The sequence below is a fragment of the Panulirus ornatus genome, chromosome 1 (assembly GCF_036320965.1).
Source record: "Panulirus ornatus isolate Po-2019 chromosome 1, ASM3632096v1, whole genome shotgun sequence".
Classification (NCBI taxonomy): domain Eukaryota; kingdom Metazoa; phylum Arthropoda; class Malacostraca; order Decapoda; family Palinuridae; genus Panulirus; species Panulirus ornatus.
In genome coordinates this window covers 71573105-71595862 of record NC_092224.1, presented here as the reverse complement: position 1 = coordinate 71595862, position 22758 = coordinate 71573105, and positions in this window count along the sequence as shown.

Genomic DNA, 22758 nt, shown 5'->3' with positions numbered 1-22758 from the left:
GTTGAGCACTGGAATAAGTTACCGTCATACGTAGTGAATGCTAAAACTATGAATACCTTCAAAAATAGTTTAGAAAGTGTTGTATAAATTGAGGTATACTCGGAGATAAACGCCAGAAATAATCTATATAAACGACTGCGGTAACGGGGGACACTAGAAGGCTAGTGTGCAGCAGCGGGGGATCGGTGATAGCTTAAAAAAGTGCTGAGCGGAATTACATTTTCTTGTCAAGACCCATTTTTTTCTTTTCTTTACCAGACAACCCAGTGGTGGGCCAATCAGGCCTCTTGATCTGTCTTTCGCATGTAAACTCATGTATATGAAAGAAGATTCAAGTTTGAGAAACTAGAGAACTGACTGTATGAAGGAAGACACATGTATGGGAAACCATTAGAGAACTAACTGTATGAGGGAAGACACAAGTATGAGAAACTATTAGAGAACTAACTATATGAAGGAAGACACATGTATGAGAAACCATTAGAGAACTAACTATATGAAGGAAGACTCATGTATGAGAAACCATTAGAGAACTAACTATATGAAGGAAGACACATGTATGAGAAGCCACGAAGCTGGTTGATGAAAGGCTACCTTCTTACGCTAGGCTGTGTTTACTTGTGTCCATGGCGTCCTAGCTTTGTCTCTTCGATGTATATCAACTGACTTATATTTCTCTCTTGTGTCTCCCCCTTGATGATGTGATTATTACACGAAAGTGCACTTGAGAACTTATCGTGTTTCATTTTCCCCGTGGACTCATAGGAATATCTTGATCACGCGCAAAATTGTGATCCTTTCCAATATATATATTCCAATATATATATTTCATTTTCCCCGTGGACTCATAGGAATATATATATATATATATATATATATATATATATATATATATATATATATATATATATATATATATATACGCTCAGACACGCACATATACATACACAGACATATACATTATATTCCTACTTGCTGTCTTCATCCATATATATATATATATATATATATATATATATATATATATATATATATATATATATATATATATATATATATAACTTTTCCTTACTTTGCTCCCTCGTATCTAGCTTCCTCTCTGGCCAATCTGTCTCCGTGGTTGTTAATGGATCAACCTCTCCCTATCAACAGCGGTGTCCCTCAAGATTCAGTCCTGTCCATTGCACTTTTTCTCCTTTTTATCAACGATTTCCTCTCCTCCACAAGTAACCAATGCACTCACACGCTGACAACTAATCCTCCACATCCTTCAATTCTGCTCACTCGATCTGCATCTCGTCTGGACAAAACTTCCACGATAAACTCAGACAGGATATCTCAGAAGAGTAGACAATATCTGGTTTAGTTTAATGCCTCCAAGACCCACTTTCTTTCCATCTCCATCGAAAACTCCCACAATTCTCGTCTCTCCTTTGACGGTTCTGTAATTTCACAACGTGACTTCATGGATATTGTTGATATTGCTGTAACATCCACCTTCTCTTGGAAACCCTTATTACGGAAATGGCTAAGTCTGCCTCTGAGAAACTAGGAATCCTATTTAGATAAAGAAATTTCTTTTCTTCTGAAAAGAGTGGTGTGTAAAGCGGTCAGACTTAATAACTGTCTCAGGCTAACATCCAAACTTAACCCACTTGCCCTACGCAGAAATGTTGGTTCACTCTCCCTCTTCTATAGGTATTACTTTGTTTTTTTTTTCTCCCGAGAATTGGCTGCTAGTGAGCAAAAACTAGGTATGTTTGAAAGAATAGTGGTTCCAAGAATATTATATGGGTGCGAGGCGTGGGCTATAGATAGGGTTGTACAGAGGAGGGTGGCTGTGTTGGAAATGAAATGTTTGAAGACATTATGTGGTGTGAGGTGGTTTGATCGAGTAAGTAATGAAAGGGTAAGAGAGATGTGTGGTAATAAAAGGATTGTGGTTGAGAGAGCAGAAGAGGGTGTATTGAAATGGTTTGGTCACATGGAGAGAAAGAGTGAGGAAAGATTGACAAAGAGGATGAATGTGTCAGAGGTGGAGGGAACAAGGAGAAGCGGGAGACCAAATTGGAGATGGAGGGATGGAATGAAAACAATTTTGAAAGACCGGGGCCTGAACATGCTGGAGGGTGAGAGGCATGCAAGGAATCGAGTGAATTGGAACGATGTGGTAGACTGGGGTCGACGTGCTGTTAATGGACTGAACCAGGACTTGTGAAACGTCTGGAGTAAACCATGGAAAGGTCTGTGGGGCCTGGATGTGCGTAGAGAGCTGTGGTTTCGGTGCATTACACATGACAGCTAGAGACTAATGTAAGCGGATGATGCCTTTCTTGATATGTTTCCTAGCACTACATTGCTGACGCAGGGGGTGGCGATGCTGTTTCCTTTGGGGCGGGGTAGCGCCGAGAATGGATAAAGGCGAGCGAATATGAATATGTACGTACATGTGTATGTGTATGTATATGTGTGTATATGTACGTGTATGTGCGTATTAGTGTACGTATGATGTTTATGTGAGCGGATGTCTTTCTTCGTTTGTTTCCTGGCGCTCTCTCGCTAACGCGGGGAACGGCGATCAAGTATTTTATATATATATATATATATATATATATATATATATATATATATATATATATATATATATATATTGGAAAGCATCACATTTTTGTGCGTGACCAAGTATATTCCTATGAGTCCACGGGGAAAATGAAACACGATAAGTTTCCAAGTGCACTTTCGTGTAATAATTTCATCATCAGGGGAGACACAAGAGAGAAATATGTCAGTTGATATACAACGAAGCGACGTAGCTAGAACACCATTTGGTTATACACGTCTCCTAGCTACGTCTCTTCGTTGTATATCAGCTGACTTATATTTCTTATATCTCCCCTGATGATATGATTATTACACGAAAGTGCACTTGGGAACTTATCGTTTTTCCTTTTCCCCGTGGACTCATAGGAATGAATATCTTGATCACGCGTAAAATTGTGATCCTTTCCAATATATATATATATATATATATATATATATATATATATATATATATATATATATATATATATATATATATATATATTGATAGATAGATAGATAGAGATAGATAGATAGATAGAAAGATAGATAGACACAGATAGATAGATAGAGAGTGCATGAAGACGATATTGTAGTAACAAGTGAGGCCATGACAAGTGGCGACCAACATAACGAGGTCACGTTGCGCACTCTGCCTTATCCTCCCGCTTATCACCAACGCTCAACGATATACAAATGTAAACCTTCGTGGAACTGGTCCCAAGAGCGATATTGCCAAGATTGGCTCAGCTGGTGCGTCACTCTTGCCTTCCCAAAAACTTACAAGAGATAAGAGATATTCCTCTGGTTATACTACGCATACCCCACACCCTACGGCTATACTACTGGCTATAACGCACACTTTTGGCTATACTACTGGCTATACCACTGGCTATAACACACACTTGTGGGTATACTACTGGCTATACCACACACTTGTAGCTATACTCCTGGATATACTAAACACTTGTGGCTATACTACTGGCTATACCACACACTTGTGGCTATACTACACCTTTGTGGCTATGCTACTGGCTATACTACATATTGTGGCTATACTACTGGCTGTACTACACCCTTGTGGCTATGCTACTGGCTATACTACAGACTTGTGGCTATATTACTGGCTATAATACACGCTTGTAGCTACACTACATACTTCTGGCTATACTACACACTTGTGGCTATAGTACATACTTCTGGCTATACTGTACATATGTTGCTACACTACATACTTCTGGCTATACTACACATTTGTGGCTACACTACATACTTTTGACAACACTACACACTTGTGGCTACACTACATACTTCTTGCTATACTACACACTTTTGGCAACATTTTACACTTTTAGCAATAGTACTCACTTTTGGCAACACTACACACTTTTGGCAACACTTCACACTTTTGGCAACACTTCACACTTTTGGCAATACTTCACACTTTTGGCCACACTAACACTTGTGACAACACTACATCCTTTTGGCAACACTTCATACTTTTGGCCACACTAACACTTGTGACAAAGTACATCCTTTTGGCAACACTTCACACTTTTGGCCACACTAACACTTGTGACAACACTACATCCTTTTGGCAACACTCACTTTTGACAACACTGACACTTGTGACAACACTACATACTTGTGACAACACTACACATTTGTGTCGTTGTCGTGATTCCGTCCTGGTGAGAAGGGTGGTTTGGTCACTAGGCTGGTGGTGGTGGTTTGTGCTGGCCGGCCAAGTTATTCATAAATGTGCACTCAATACCTGGAGGCAACTGCTGCTGGTGTCTGGAGGTCCACAGGAAAAATTCTTGAACGTGAAAAATAATCGCATTGTATTTCTTGTTAACTTCTTGGGGAAAAAACAAGTAATAATATAGTCATTTTTTTTTACGAAGTGCATAACGGCCCTTCGCAATGAACAAGACTGTAAAATGATTGTTTAATATTTTACCAGAATAATCTTTAATGGATTAGAAAGAAGAAGCGTTCTCATTTAGATATTTTATCGATGATCCTACTTCAATGTGGTATTTGAGATAATAATGGGAACCTGTATGTCATGATCGTGTGGCAAGGGTTAGCACTAAGCTACGTTCATATTCCTTCTGGATTAAAAAGCATTAGATTTCTTGCAGAGACCAGTAAATGTTGCTCTCCCATATACTGATGTGAAGAAGTTCCCGATCTTACTCATCTTAATATCAAGAATGGGAAGATGATCACCGTTTTTTTTTTTCTCAACTTCCAACGTAAAATCATTATTGTTATATTGGGAGTTCAGATGATATAAGAATACAGAAATATCGTCCGCAGTCTTGGAAATATAAGAGTATATATACATACATACATATATATATATATATATATATATATATATATATATATATATATATATATATATATATATATACTGGGGTTCCTCGCCTCCTACAGGAACAAAGCCACTATAAGTAACAAGGAAATGTCAACAGATGTTTTCATTAGTATTATGACGTTTACAGTAAGAGTATCTCTATGTTTTAAGATGTATATTTTAGCGCTAAGATAATCAATTAGTAACATTAGAATTCTACCTCCGAGTGGTAATATATTACCTCTGGTGAATATATATATATGATAGGTATTTATGTATTTCAGTTAATGCAGGATACTTTGTTATTCACCATTAATCATTACTCTTTATTCTTTCTCGGTTATTTACTCCACGTTGGGCTTTTATGATATGTACTTTCTCACAGTACATTTCTGACTTTCTGCTTTGAATATAACCTCATAATGTAGATGTTACATACATATGATCCTTTCTTTGGAGGTTCGGTCGATGGTGTATGTGATGACTGGAACATATGCCAGTAAAATTCAAGGATCTTCATCCTAGTCTTAGTGATCCTTTTACTCTTATAGAACTGCGTTTTCCAAACAACAGATTCATTGCCCATATATATATATATATATATATATATATATATATATATATATATATATATATATATATATATATATATATATATATATATTCATACATCATTTTGCTTTGTCGCTGTCTCCCGCGTCAGCGAGGTAGCGCAAGGAAAAAGACGAAAGAATGGCCCAACCCGCCCTCATACACATGTATATACATACGCGTCCACACGCACAAATATACATACCTATACATCTCAATGTACACATATATATATACACACAGTATTTTGCTTTGTCGCTGTCTCCCGCGTTAGCGAGGTAGCGCAAGGAAACAGACGAAAGAATAGCCCAACCCGCCCACATACACATGTATATACATACACGTCCACACACGCAAATATACATCTCTTAATTATTCGCTTTTTTTTTTTACGTAAATCAACTATACACAAGATGGTTGAGCTCATTTCTCCCTCGAGCTGGTGATGACGGTCATGATGTGTGTGTGTGCCTCAGTGATGACACCAGGATCGTGCACCCCGCCCGTCCTACCTGCCTGGCTGGTGTGGGCCAACTTGCACGTGTGGCGTGATTTGTACCCACATTCTGGTGTCAGTTTGTAGTACTTGAGGAAGTTCCACCAAACCTTCTACTACCAGAACGAAACATCCTTATTTTTTTTCTTTTCACGTTGAAGGCTTCAGTCACGGACGAAAGTCCACATCAAGGCTGGGCCTTCATTGTAGTACACAGAGGATGATGAAAGGGAAAATGAAAGACAAGGGAAAGTATTTACGAATTGTGGAGGAAGCGAAAAACCTGTCATTTACATTGTGCCAGGTCATAGTTATTAGGAAGATATGAGAAGGTTGAGAGGTCCAAAGTTTCGATGTGTAGGGACAGAAGCAGGTATCAAAGCGGCCCACCCTTAAGTAATATCACCAGTGGATCTCGCCTTACGGAAGTTATACTGGTGGTATGAGAGAAGACTGTGATTTTCGAGATGTTTAAGGATATGGAAGTTGAGGAGGGATTCAAAAATTTTGGAAATGGTACATGTCAAAGCAATAGGACGATAGTTAGAGGAGTCAGAACGGTCACCTTTCTTAGGGATGGGATGTACCAACAGCATGCTTTCAAGAAGGAAAAGTTCTGGTTTTTTATACAGAAACAGAACAGACGAGCAAGCACAGGTGCAAGTTCAGAAGCACACACTTTCAGTACACGGGCATGGATGCCATTGTTCCAGGATGTCTTTCTTACTGTTCCAGGATGTGTATTTCTCATTGTTCCTGGATGTATTTTATATTGTTCCAGGGTGTGTTTCTTGTTGTTCCAGGATGACCATTGCCAGTTGTTCATGGAACCATATTTCTCATAGTTCTAAGATATGTTTTTTTTTTTATTTTAGACTTAATGAAAGGTTCGATTTGTAACATCCTTCAGGATATCAATACGACCCTTGAGCAGGAAGATCGAACCTTTGGGTCAGGTCGAAGTCCAGGTTGTCATAAACACGGCTCAACTATCCTTCTTAAAAGACGTATCGTCGTTCTTAAGGATCGTATTGCCGTTCTCAAAGGTCGCACCGTCGTTCTCAAGGGTCGTATTGCCGTTCTCAAAGGTCGCACCGTCGTTCTCAAGGATCGTATTGCCGTTCTCAAAGGTCGCACCGTCGTTCTCAAGGATCTTATTGCCGTTCTCAAAGGTCGCACCGTCGTTCTCAAGGATCGTATTGCCGTTCTCAAAGGTCGCACCGTCGTTCTCAAGGGTCGTACCATCGCCCTGTCAGAGTCGTATCATGTTCCTGGATGGTTTACATGTAGTCCCACACATCTGAATCTCTCAGCCAGTACGCTTCCATACACGTCGATACTGTGACTCAAAGTCCAGAGTTCACGTCCACATCTGTGGAGCCCAACATGTCGCACACTGGCAGTACACAGCTCAGACGATACGTCTACATCCACCACACACGGGGTCCGTGAGTAGTAGATCCTGCAGGATGTTAGTTCCTTGTGAGGTGGAAGTCTCGTTGTGACCGGATGGTCGAGTGAATATTGGGCTGAGAGAGAGGATGACCCACGTGCCAGCGGAGGCAGGAGGGAGTTGCCCTGGTGTAATGTGGACATTACTCTTAGCCTGTATCACCTCCCAAGCACGATGGTTGCAGGGCCTTAGGTCGTGCGACCTGACATTTGACCTAATGATACAGGGTCAAGTCAGAGCTCAAGCCAGTACTGGTGGCTGTTTATCTCTCCCCATCTTCAAGAGTCAACAGGATGGGGGTTCCCGAAGGATGATGACGTTCTGTTGTACTCATCCAACGGATGCGGGCATGATAAACAAAGCCACCAACTACCGCGGGGGCGCGCGCGCCAGCCGTCGCACTCACGACAACCATAACCCAGGTTGTGAACTCCTCCTTCACTGTTGGTCTTACGATGTCATCCCTTTGTCTTAGGACACCAGCGATAACAGGTCTCGTAATGCAAGGTCAAGTGGTCATGGGTGTGTGACCCATCTCTCTTCCTCATCTCTCATGGATCTGCAGGAATCGTTTCTCTTGGCGTTCGACACGTCCAGAGTATGTGTTGACGGGTTGTGGCTCGTGACGTTCGACACGTCCAGAGTACGTGTTGACGGGTTGTGGCTCGTGACATTCGACACGTCCACAGTACGTGTTGACGGGTTGTGGCTCGTGGTTGCTTTCTGATCTACCTCCGTGTGGTATATTCTCAAAGACACGGTGTCTTCAACAGCCGGGTGCGTCGAGTTTGTAGCAGCGGCGCGGAATATTGAGAGGTCAGTACTGGTTCCCGAACTGAGGACCACGCCCCCCTTGAGGGAGAGAAGCGGGGTTTGCCATTGGAGGGAGGCCCTAGTGTTGGTCAACACTGGTGAAGATCTGAAGCAAGAATTCACGTTCTGTTATAACCTGGAGCGATCAACCAAAGACGAAGATGTGATGTGGAAACTTAAATGAATTCTCTGTAGCTTGAGGGCCTTGATTGGCACAACCTCTGTGGGATATGCAGGGATGGGGCCCCAGCTATGGTCGGTTCTCACTCAGGCTTAGTTGGCCATGTTCTTCAATAATCTCCAACTGTTATCTCTTCATTATTTGGGTAACAGGCAAGCCCCTGCATCTGACACAAGCCTCGCCACTCTTGGGAATTCTGCATGTCGTCATGAAGACGGTGAATATTGTGAGAGGAAGTGCTGTCAACACGAGCCTTTTCAAAAAAAACTGTTCCATGATACAAACTCACTTCCTGAAACCCTCCCCCTCCACACTGCAGGTCGATGGCCGTGTCTGAAGGTAATGTCGTCCGGCGCGTGTCTCCGCTCACGGGAGAGATCAAACTCTTCCTCAGGAGCCACAACAAACTGGATGCTCTCTCATCATGGCATGGAAATTACGACTAGCTTACCTTGTGGACACATCTGAGGAACTGAACTCACTAAACCTGGGATTCCAAGGAAGAGGAAGTTTGATGATTGACTTTGTTGAATAAGATCAAAGCCTTCATTCGTAAGATGGAAAACCGGAGGTGGAAAATTGGCCAGGGTTACTTCGCAATGCTGGAAACCCCCGTCAGAAGTTAGTGGGTTATGCCACATGACTACAGGGTATGACTGCCGAGCATTTGCTGGACATGAATAAGGAATTTAAAAAGTCCTTCCCAAAAATCTTAAGCCAAACATCTCGGCTACTGAGGGACCCAGTCATTACTCCAGTCACGTCTGTAGCTCACGACAGTGGTGCTGCTCAGACAGAGCCTCTGCATCTTCGAGAGGAAGATCCAGGTTGCAAGATTAAGTGTGAGGCTAAGTTCCTCACAGTGTTATGGTCATCTGCTGCAGCCAGCAACCCAGACTTATGTCAACCTGGTGTTCCGTCGCCTCTGACCACTTGTGCATCAGCCTGGTCCAGCGAGGCTGCTTGCTCCCACCGTCTCCACTTCGACACAAACTATCAGAATAGACGACTTGTGGAGCAACGATGGGCTCTGACGGTGACAGAACCAAGACCCACGCAGCTGATGGATGATGTGCGGCATCACACATGACCATGATGAAAAGGAAGATGAAACAAGCAAGTTTTGCGACTCGTGTGCAAGATGTCTGACCTAAACTCTCACAAGTTTCATTTCGTGATTTTTTTACCGTACGAATTTGTAGTATTTTGGTGGTGGGGAGGTGTCCAAGAACCTCTGTGTTGAGGGATGGTATACCGTTGTGTTCAGCGCGGGTTGGTGGCCACTGTGGGGTCAGTGAGCCCTGCAGCTGGTGTGTGTCTGTGGTGGAGTGTGGTACGGCTGGGTCCAGGTGTCTGGGGTACGGCTGAGTGCGGTACATGTGGAGCCTCACCCCACACACACACACACACACACACACACACACACACACACATGGTTGATGAAGCTGAGCCGAGTATATGTAAGGTGATGAAGATGGGTCGTTTAGCAGGAAATGAGCTGCAGAAATCTACGTGTGAGAAGGTCCCGGGTACTGACGTCCTCGCTCTCCTCATCCCTGGCTTACAGTGCCATCTGAGGAGGGTGGTTGAGGAGGCCAGCTGTCTGTCTGCTGGCGAGTATTAAGATCTGCTGCTCAAAGGCTGATCACCGCAGCTGGAGAAGCTCAAGCAGCTGGTTTATAAGGTTAATAAGATTAATGGAATGAAATGCCTGCTAGAAGACATGGTTAATGCAGACAGCATATGCAGATGTAGAAAGTTGTCTGATGACAGAGAATGTTCAGGAGATGGGAAGGGATGGAGACGCCCCACGAGTGTAGACCTCCCTCCCTGTACAGTACAAATGGATCATAACAACACACTAACTTCGTCGGTGAAACCTACTCGAGGTGGGTTAAGATCAACCAGCAGTGGCCGGGGTTCTGCAGGCCGCTGTGGTTGGACTGTAACTCTTCTTGTTCATGTGTGTGAATGACTTGCCAGGAAGTCCAGACTGCTGCCTGGATGTGTTTGCAGATGATGCCAAGGTTATGAGGGAAGTAGAAAGCAAGAAGGATTGCATCACTTTACAAAGGAAAATAAACAGACTCCATAGTCGGTGTGATACATGGGCTCTCCGGACGCAGATTTCTCTCCTCTTAATGTGAGATTCATTTCAGTTCCTTTACTGAACACAGAACCCATTTCCCTTCTATTCATTCCACAAATTCCATTTCTTCCTTGTCCTGACGCTGGCTCCGATGATCAACCTCAACCCCGAGTAAGGACACTGAGGATGGGTCACAGTGATAGAAGGTCTCGATACAAATATTACCAAAGCAGGAAATAGACTGCAAGAAGGTATGTGTGAGAGAGAGGCATCTGGGAGTCAACATCGTCCCCAATCTGTCACCAGAGTCCCACATTAGGGAGCAGTTAAGGAGGAAATGTTCAGTGATGTCCTCATGCCGTACATAAGGTCAAAACTAGAATGTGTTTCCCAGGTGTGGTGACCACACGTTAAGGAAGCATCAAAAGCTGATAGAGAACATCCAGAGGAGGATAACAAAGGTGGAACCACGAGGAAGACCGGAGCTGAGATAAAGGAAATGCTTGAGGCCTTGATATCACCCTGCATAGGAGAGAAGAGTAAGGCGTGACTTGATCATGACCTATAGATTATTAAACCAGATTGTTCTGTGGACAGAGAAAAGTTCTTTGAAAGATGTAGCGATAGAGCAAACAGAGGACATATGAAATTAAACAAGCAACTTATTATCCAAGATGTAAAGAAGTATTCTTACAGTGTACGAGTCGTAGATGAACGGAAGAGAATGAGACAGACAGGAGATGTGGACACCACACACATGAATGAGACAGACAGGAGATGTGGACACCACACACATGAATGGTGATAGACAAGGTTCAACTGATGGGTCTGCACCAGTGTAAAACTCTCCCCCTGTACTCTACAGTCAGTAATAACACGCCCATGTTGGATGAATGTGGTGGCAGCAACACACTGGTGGCAGCAACACACAGGTGACAGCAACACACAGGTGACAGCAACATACTGGTGGCAGCAACACAATGGTGACAGCAACACACAGGTGGCAGCAACACTCAGTCATGGTGGCAGCACTACTCAGTGGTGGTGGCAGCAACACACAGGTGACAGCAACACACTGGTGGCAGCAACACACAGGTGACAGCAACACACAGTTGACAGCAATACACTGGTGGCAGCAACACACAGGTGACAACAACACACAGGTGACAGCAACACACAGGTGACAACAACACACAGGTGACAGCAACACTCAATCGTGGTGGCAGCAACACATGTGTGGGTCATGTACGTAATGATGGTATGGCCCTGGTTAGGTGGGGTGATTGAAGAACCTTATGAATGATGGTGAACATCAGGACCTTCTGAGCTCGTTGTTACGACGGCATCATTATTGATCACTTGGGCTGGTGGCTGGCTGGCCCTCAGCACTGTGGCACGATCCTGGAACATTCCCTCGGCAAGTTGCTGCAGTGGTTGTCCGGGGCGGGGCGGGGCGGGGCCGAGGCAGCCGACGCTTGTGATAAGAACACTTGATTGGCACAGAACACACGGCTTCACTAGGTGTGTCTGCTGTATCATGGTGTCATTCATCGATGGTAAATATCAATGTGTTTTTGGACGTACATATGTCGGCGTTATTACTTGTGTGTATGTACTTACTTATGTTCTTCGTGGATGGAGTTCTACACTCGTGGGGCCCCGTCCCTTGTATGGGGATGAAGTTCTACACTCGTGGGGCCCCGTCTCTTGTATGGGGATGGAGTTCTGCACTCGTGGGACCCATCTCTTGTATGGGGATGGAGTTCTACACTCGTGGGACCCATCTCTTGTATGGGGATGGAGTTCTACACTCGTGGGGCCCATCTCTTGTATGGGGATGGAGGTCTACACTCGTGGGACCCATCTCTTGTATGGGGATGGAGGTCTACACTCGTGGGGCCCATCTCTTGTATGGGGATGGAGTTCTACACTCGTGGGACCCATCTCTTGTATGGGGATGGAGTTCTACACTCGTGGGGCCCCGTCTCTTGTATGGGGATGGAGTTCTGCACTCGTGGGACCCATCTCTTGTATGGGGATGGAGTTCTACACTCGTGGGACCCATCTCTTGTATGGGGATGGAGTTCTACACTCGTGGGGCCCATCTCTTGTATGGGGATGGAGGTCTACACTCGTGGGACCCATCTCTTGTATGGGGATGGAGTTCTACACTCGTGGGGCCCATCTCTTGTATGGGGATGGAGGTTTACACTCGTGGGGCCACGTCTCTTGTATGGGGATGGAGTTCTACTCTCGTGGGACCCATCTCTTGTATGGGGATGGAGTTCTACACTCGTGGGACCCATCTCTTGTATGGGGATGGAGTTCTACACTCGTGGGACCCATCTCTTGTATGGGGATGGAGTTCTACTCTCGTGGGACCCATCTCTTGTATGGGGATGGAGTTCTACTCTCGTGGGACCCATCTCTTGTATGGGGATGGAGTTCTACACTCATGGGACCCATCTCTTGTATGGGGATGGAGGTCTACACTCGTGGGACCCATCTCTTGTATGGGGATGGAGTTCTACACTCGTGGGACCCATCTCTTGTATGGGGATGGAGTTCTACACTCGTGGGACCCATCTCTTGTATGGGGATGGAGTTCTACACTCATGGGACCCATCTCTTGTATGGGGATGGAGTTCTACACTCGTGGGACCCATCTCTTGTATGGGGATGGAGTTCTACACTCGTGGGGCCCATCTCTTGTATGGGGATGGAGGTTTACACTCGTGGGGCCACGTCTCTTGTATGGGGATGGAGTTCTACACTCGTGGGACCCATCTCTTGTATGGGGATGGAGTTCTACACTCGTGGGACCCATCTCTTGTATGGGGATGGAGGTCTACACTCGTGGGACCCATCTCTTGTATGGGGATGGAGTTCTACACTCATGGGACCCATCTCTTGTATGGGGATGGAGTTCTACACTCGTGGGACCCATCTCTTGTATGGGGATGGAGTTCTACACTCGTGGGACCCATCTCTTGTATTGGGATGGAGGTCTACACTCGTGGGACCCATCTCTTGTATGGGGATGGAGTTCTACACTCGTGGGACCCATCTCTTGTATGGGGATGGAGGTCTACACTCGTGGGACCCATCTCTTGTATGGGGATGGAGTTCTACACTCGTGGGACCCATCTCTTGTATGGGGATGGAGTTCTACACTCGTGGGACCCATCTCTTGTATGGGGATGGAGTTCTACACTCGTGGGACCCATCTCTTGTATGGGGATGGAGTTCTACACTCGTGGGACCATCTCTTGTATGGGGATGGAGGTCTACACTCGTGGGACCCATCTCTTGTATGGGGATGGAGTTCTACACTCGTGGGACCATCTCTTGTATGGGGATGGAGTTCTACACTCGTGGGACCCATCTCTTGTATGGGGATGGAGTTCTACACTCGTGGGACCATCTCTTGTATGGGGATGGAGTTCTACACTCGTGGGACCCATCTCTTGTATGGGGATGGAGTTCTACACTCGTGGGACCCATCTCTTGTATGGGGATGGAGGTCTACACTCGTGGGACCCATCTCTTGTATGGGGATGGAGGTCTACACTCGTGGGACCCATCTCTTGTATGGGGATGGAGTTCTACACTCGTGGGACCCATCTCTTGTATGGGGATGGAGTTCTACACTCGTGGGACCCATCTCTTGTATGGGGATGGAGTTCTACACTCGTGGGACCCATCTCTTGTATGGGGATGGAGTTCTACACTCGTGGGACCATCTCTTGTATGGGGATGGAGTTCTACACTCGTGGGACCATCTCTTGTATGGGGATGGAGTTCTACACTCGTGGGACCATCTCTTGTATGGGGATGGAGTTCTACACTCGTGGGACCATCTCTTGTATGGGGATGGAGGTCTACACTCGTGGGACCCATCTCTTGTATGGGGATGGAGTTCTACACTCGTGGGACCCATCTCTTGTATGGGGATGGAGTTCTACACTCGTGGGACCATCTCTTGTATGGGGATGGAGTTCTACACTCGTGGGACCATCTCTTGTATGGGGATGGAGTTCTACACTCGTGGGACCCATCTCTTGTATGGGGATGGAGTTCTACACTCGTGGGACCCATCTCTTGTATGGGGATGGAGGTCTACACTCGTGGGACCATCTCTTGTATGGGGATGGAGTTCTACACTCGTGGGACCCATCTCTTGTATGGGGATGGAGGTCTACACTCGTGGGACCCATCTCTTGTATGGGGATGGAGTTCTACACTCGTGGGACCCATCTCTTGTATGGGGATGGAGTTCTACACTCGTGGGACCCATCTCTTGTATGGGGATGGAGTTCTACACTCGTGGGACCCATCTCTTGTATGGGGATGGAGTTCTACACTCGTGGGACCATCTCTTGTATGGGGATGGAGGTCTACACTCGTGGGACCCATCTCTTGTATGGGGATGGAGTTCTACACTCGTGGGACCCATCTCTTGTATGGGGATGGAGTTCTACACTCGTGGGACCATCTCTTGTATGGGGATGGAGTTCTACACTCGTGGGACCCATCTCTTGTATGGGGATGGAGTTCTACACTCGTGGGACCATCTCTTGTATGGGGATGGAGTTCTACACTCGTGGGACCCATCTCTTGTATGGGGATGGAGTTCTACACTCGTGGGACCCATCTCTTGTATGGGGATGGAGTTCTACACTCGTGGGACCCATCTCTTGTATGGGGATGGAGTTCTACACTCGTGGGACCCATCTCTTGTATGGGGATGGAGTTCTACACTCGTGGGACCATCTCTTGTATGGGGATGGAGTTCTACACTCGTGGGACCCATCTCTTGTATGGGGATGGAGTTCTACACTCGTGGGACCATCTCTTGTATGGGGATGGAGTTCTACACTCGTGGGACCATCTCTTGTATGGGGATGGAGTTCTACACTCGTGGGACCATCTCTTGTATGGGGATGGAGTTCTACACTCGTGGGACCATCTCTTGTATGGGGATGGAGTTCTACACTCGTGGGACCATCTCTTGTATGGGGATGGAGTTCTACACTCGTGGGACCCATCTCTTGTATGGGGATGGAGTTCTACACTCGTGGGACCCATCTCTTGTATGGGGATGGAGTTCTACACTCGTGGGACCATCTCTTGTATGGGGATGGAGTTCTACACTCGTGGGACCATCTCTTGTATGGGGATGGAGTTCTACACTCGTGGGACCATCTCTTGTATGGGGATGGAGTTCTACACTCGTGGGACCATCTCTTGTATGGGGATGGAGTTCTACACTCGTGGGACCATCTCTTGTATGGGGATGGAGGTCTACACTCGTGGGACCATCTCTTGTATGGGGATGGAGTTCTACACTCGTGGGACCATCTCTTGTATGGGGATGGAGTTCTACACTCGTGGGACCCATCTCTTGTATGGGGATGGAGTTCTACACTCGTGGGACCATCTCTTGTATGGGGATGGAGTTCTACACTCGTGGGACCCATCTCTTGTATGGGGATGGAGTTCTACACTCGTGGGACCATCTCTTGTATGGGGATGGAGTTCTACACTCGTGGGACCATCTCTTGTATGGGGATGGAGTTCTACACTCGTGGGACCCATCTCTTGTATGGGGATGGAGTTCTACACTCGTGGGACCCATCTCTTGTATGGGGATGGAGTTCTACACTCGTGGGACCATCTCTTGTATGGGGATGGAGTTCTACACTCGTGGGACCCATCTCTTGTATGGGGATGGAGTTCTACACTCGTGGGACCATCTCTTGTATGGGGATGGAGTTCTACACTCGTGGGACCATCTCTTGTATGGGGATGGAGTTCTACACTCGTGGGACCATCTCTTGTATGGGGATGGAGTTCTACACTCGTGGGACCCATCTCTTGTATGGGGATGGAGTTCTACACTCGTGGGACCATCTCTTGTATGGGGATGGAGTTCTACACTCGTGGGACCCATCTCTTGTATGGGGATGGAGTTCTACACTCGTGGGACCATCTCTTGTATGGGGATGGAGTTCTACACTCGTGGGACCCATCTCTTGTATGGGGATGGAGTTCTACACTCGTGGGACCCATCTCTTGTATGGGGATGGAGTTCTACACTCGTGGGACCATCTCTTGTATGGGGATGGAGTTCTACACTCGTGGGACCATCTCTTGTATGGGGATGGAGTTCTACACTCGTGGGACCATCTCTTGTATGGGGATGGAGTTCTACACTCGTGGGACCATCTCTTGTATGGGGATGGAGTTCTACACTCGTGGGACCCATCTCTTGTATGGGGATGGAGTTCTACACTCGTGGGACCCATCTCTTGTATGGGGATGGAGTTCTACACTCGTGGGACCATCTCTTGTATGGGGATGGAGTTCTACACTCGTGGGACCATCTCTTGTATGGGGATGGAGTTCTACACTCGTGGGACCCATCTCTTGTATGGGGATGGAGTTCTACACTCGTGGGACCATCTCTTGTATGGGGATGGAGTTCTACACTCGTGGGACCATCTCTTGTATGGGGATGGAGTTCTACACTCGTGGGACCATCTCTTGTATGGGGATGGAGTTCTACACTCGTGGGACCATCTCTTGTATGGGGATGGAGTTCTACACTCGTGGGACCCATCTCTTGTATGGGGATGGAGTTCTACACTCGTGGGACCCATCTCTTGTATGGGGATGGAGTTCTACACTCGTGGGACCCATCTCTTGTATGGGGATGGAGTTCTACACTCGTGGGACCCATCTCTTGTATGGGGATGGAGTTCTACACTCGTGGGACCATCTCTTGTATGGGGATGGAGTTCTACACTCGTGGGACCCATCTCTTGTATGGGGATGGAGTTCTACACTCGTGGGACCATCTCTTGTATGGGGATGGAGTTCTACACTCGTGGGACCATCTCTTGTATGGGGATGGAGTTCTACACTCGTGGGACCATCTCTTGTATGGGGATGGAGTTCTACACTCGTGGGACCCATCTCTTGTATGGGGATGGAGTTCTACACTCGTGGGACCCATCTCTTGTATGGGGATGGAGTTCTACACTCGTGGGACCATCTCTTGTATGGGGATGGAGTTCTACACTCGTGGGACCATCTCTTGTATGGGGATGGAGTTCTACACTCGTGGGACCCATCTCTTGTATGGGGATGGAGTTCTACACTCGTGGGACCCATCTCTTGTATGGGGATGGAGTTCTACACTCGTGGGACCCATCTCTTGTATGGGGATGGAGTTCTACACTCGTGGGACCATCTCTTGTATGGGGATGGAGTTCTACACTCGTGGGACCCATCTCTTGTATGGGGATGGAGTTCTACACTCGTGGGACCCATCTCTTGTATGGGGATGGAGTTCTACACTCGTGGGACCATCTCTTGTATGGGGATGGAGTTCTACACTCGTGGGACCATCTCTTGTATGGGGATGGAGTTCTACACTCGTGGGACCATCTCTTGTATGGGGATGGAGTTCTACACTCGTGGGACCATCTCTTGTATGGGGATGGAGTTCTACACTCGTGGGACCATCTCTTGTATGGGGATGGAGTTCTACACTCGTGGGACCATCTCTTGTATGGGGATGGAGTTCTACACTCGTGGGACCCATCTCTTGTATGGGGATGGAGTTCTACACTCGTGGGACCATCTCTTGTATGGGGATGGAGTTCTACACTCGTGGGACCATCTCTTGTATGGGGATGGAGTTCTACACTCGTGGGACCATCTCTTGTATGGGGATGGAGGTCTACACTCGTGGGACCCATCTCTTGTATGGGGATGGAGGTCTACACTCGTGGGACCCATCTCTTGTATGGGGATGGAGGTCTACACTCGTGGGACCCATCTCTTGTATGGGGATGGAGGTCTACACTCGTGGGACCCATCTCTTGTATGGGGATGGAGTTCTACACTCGTGGGACCCATCTCTTGTATGGGGATGGAGTTCTACACTCGTGGGACCCATCTCTTGTATGGGGATGGAGTTCTACACTCGTGGGACCCATCTCTTGTATGGGGATGGAGTTCTACACTCGTGGGACCCATCTCTTGTATGGGGATGGAGTTCTACACTCGTGGGACCCATCTCTTGTATGGGGATGGAGTTCTACACTCGTGGGACCCATCTCTTGTATGGGGATGGAGTTCTACACTCGTGGGACCCATCTCTTGTATGGGGATGGAGTTCTACACTCGTGGGACCATCTCTTGTATGGGGATGGAGTTCTACACTCGTGGGACCCATCTCTTGTATGGGGATGGAGTTCTACACTCGTGGGACCATCTCTTGTATGGGGATGGAGTTCTACACTCGTGGGACCCATCTCTTGTATGGGGATGGAGGTCTACACTCGTGGGACCCATCTCTTGTATGGGGATGGAGTTCTACACTCGTGGGACCCATCTCTTGTATGGGGATGGAGGTCTACACTCGTGGGACCCATCTCTTGTATGGGGATGGAGTTCTACACTCGTGGGACCCATCTCTTGTATGGGGATGGAGTTCTACACTCGTGGGACCCATCTCTTGTATGGGGATGGAGTTCTACACTCGTGGGACCCATCTCTTGTATGGGGATGGAGTTCTACACTCGTGGGACCCATCTCTTGTATGGGGATGGAGTTCTACACTCGTGGGACCATCTCTTGTATGGGGATGGAGGTCTACACTCGTGGGACCCATCTCTTGTATGGGGATGGAGGTCTACACTCGTGGGACCCATCTCTTGTATGGGGATGGAGGTCTACACTCGTGGGACCATCTCTTGTATGGGGATGGAGTTCTACACTCGTGGGACCATCTCTTGTATGGGGATGGAGTTCTACACTCGTGGGACCCATCTCTTGTATGGGGATGGAGGTCTACACTCGTGGGACCATCTCTTGTATGGGGATGGAGTTCTACACTCGTGGGACCATCTCTTGTATGGGGATGGAGTTCTACACTCGTGGGACCATCTCTTGTATGGGGATGGAGTTCTACACTCGTGGGACCATCTCTTGTATGGGGATGGAGTTCTACACTCGTGGGACCCATCTCTTGTATGGGGATGGAGTTCTACACTCGTGGGACCCATCTCTTGTATGGGGATGGAGTTCTACACTCGTGGGACCCATCTCTTGTATGGGGATGGAGTTCTACACTCGTGGGACCCATCTCTTGTATGGGGATGGAGTTCTACACTCGTGGGACCCATCTCTTGTATGGGGATGGAGTTCTACACTCGTGGGACCATCTCTTGTATGGGGATGGAGGTCTACACTCGTGGGACCCATCTCTTGTATGGGGATGGAGTTCTACACTCGTGGGACCCATCTCTTGTATGGGGATGGAGTTCTACACTCGTGGGACCCATCTCTTGTATGGGGATGGAGGTCTACACTCGTGGGACCCATCTCTTGTATGGGGATGGAGTTCTACACTCGTGGGACCCATCTCTTGTATGGGGATGGAGTTCTACACTCGTGGGACCCATCTCTTGTATGGGGATGGAGTTCTACACTCGTGGGACCCATCTCTTGTATGGGGATGGAGTTCTACACTCGTGGGACCATCTCTTGTATGGGGATGGAGTTCTACACTCGTGGGACCATCTCTTGTATGGGGATGGAGTTCTACACTCGTGGGACCCATCTCTTGTATGGGGATGGAGTTCTACACTCGTGGGACCATCTCTTGTATGGGGATGGAGTTCTACACTCGTGGGACCATCTCTTGTATGGGGATGGAGTTCTACACTCGTGGGACCATCTCTTGTATGGGGATGGAGTTCTACACTCGTGGGACCCATCTCTTGTATGGGGATGGAGTTCTACACTCGTGGGACCCATCTCTTGTATGGGGATGGAGTTCTACACTCGTGGGACCCATCTCTTGTATGGGGATGGAGGTCTACACTCGTGGGACCCATCTCTTGTATGGGGATGGAGTTCTACACTCGTGGGACCCATCTCTTGTATGGGGATGGAGTTCTACACTCGTGGGACCATCTCTTGTATGGGGATGGAGTTCTACACTCGTGGGACCATCTCTTGTATGGGGATGGAGTTCTACACTCGTGGGACCATCTCTTGTATGGGGATGGAGTTCTACACTCGTGGGACCCATCTCTTGTATGGGGATGGAGTTCTACACTCGTGGGACCCATCTCTTGTATGGGGATGGAGTTCTACACTCGTGGGACCATCTCTTGTATGGGGATGGAGTTCTACACTCGTGGGACCATCTCTTGTATGGGGATGGAGGTCTACACTCGTGGGACCCATCTCTTGTATGGGGATGGAGTTCTACACTCGTGGGACCCATCTCTTGTATGGGGATGGAGTTCTACACTCGTGGGACCCATCTCTTGTATGGGGATGGAGTTCTACACTCGTGGGACCCATCTCTTGTATGGGGATGGAGTTCTACACTCGTGGGACCCATCTCTTGTATGGGGATGGAGTTCTACACTCGTGGGACCCATCTCTTGTATGGGGATGGAGTTCTACACTCGTGGGACCCATCTCTTGTATGGGGATGGAGTTCTACACTCGTGGGACCATCTCTTGGGTGCAGACACCGACAGGTCATGCGACAGGTCGGGACAGGAGCTGTGAGCTGTCTTGCATATCACAGGGTGAGGCGCCCCACCCTCCCCCTCTACGGGAGGACATGGCTTTCTAGTGATAACCAGCTGGGACGACGGTGGGAGAAAGCACCAGCTGTCACTGGCGGTCAACATCATGGACAACGTCCCTACACCCGGGGTGTGATAGAGAGGATGTCGCCCCGCAGACAGACGCCAGCGCTGAGAGACACAGGTTCGTTATGGCAGTAGCAGGTCCACACTAGGCCAACCACCTCAACAGCAGGAGCTGCTGGAGTGCGGGACAAGGATAGTCGACCATCCCAGGTCACAGCTAACCTGGAACCATGGGTCAGCTGAGGTCTGTCACACACCTGTGTTACCATAAGGTGAGATGCCTCTTGAACCTGTGAGTAACTCTACTGCCTCGGACAGCTACTGTGGTTATGAAAGACGATGAGGACCACTACCATGTGACGAGCTGCACAACATGTCCGTCAGTGGCCGGCAGTCAAGCCTCTTGCTGTGGCATGGTCGTCCTTCAGCTGCACATCTGTGAGGACAACCACCTCACCCGTCACCAGAACAGCTTGCCTCACCCTTCCCTCTACCCTGGTTCAGCAGCTTGCTGGAGACACTGTGTCCTCGTTGTCGGCAACAGAAGCAGGTCATTAGTTTCTTGGTGGGTTCGACACGACTTATCAAGCGGCTCACCACTAGTGCAGCAGGAGGTGCACGATCCCGATCCTTTACGTTAGAGTTAAAACATCTGCAACACAGGGTCGACATGACGTCGTCAGCCAGACGAGCGGCCTCACGTGATGATGAACCAGCCATCTTCCCTCGGAGCAGCAGCTTTAACTGCTCCACTACAAACACTTCCTTCAAATCCTCATGTGATGTGCTACCATCAGCGTGAGGCCAGCGGTTATACAGTTATCATAACCCAGGGGAAAAAGTGTAAGATTGTGTGCCAGCTTTTCCCGCTTTCCTGAATCTATTAAGGTAACGTTCGGGCACAAGCCAGCTTGCAGTAGGTAATGGTGGAGTAGTATGTGGCATTATAAGGAAGTGTGTGATTATGAAGCATTATGTGGCAGTATAACGAAGTATGAGATGATGGAGCAGTATGTGATGATAAAGCAGTGTGTGGCAGTACAAGGAAGTATGTGGTGATGAAGCATTATGTGATGATAAAGTCGTATGTGATAGTATAAGAAAGTATGTTATGATACATCGCGTGGCACTATATGATGATACAGTATATGGCAGTATATGGTGATACATCATGTGGCAGTATGTGATAATGAACTATACAAAGATACTTGCTGTGCCATTCTGTTATTTGTAGTTTTACAATAAATGATGGGAAAATTCTGCAAAAATATTGAATAGGGAAGCCACTTATATAGGTTTGATGTGTTAGTTTTTCTCGTATAGAATCTTTGTTGCTACTGTAAGGAATGATATGAAACTGTGGGATTTAGCTTTACTACCCATTAAAACTATCTTTAGTTTTTACTTAACTCGTTAGTGTTAGGGTAATGAGGTGAGAGGGAAATGTGGGGTTAAATGATAATACTTCGTTAGAATGTGGACACCAAATACTGTGTATCTTTTAA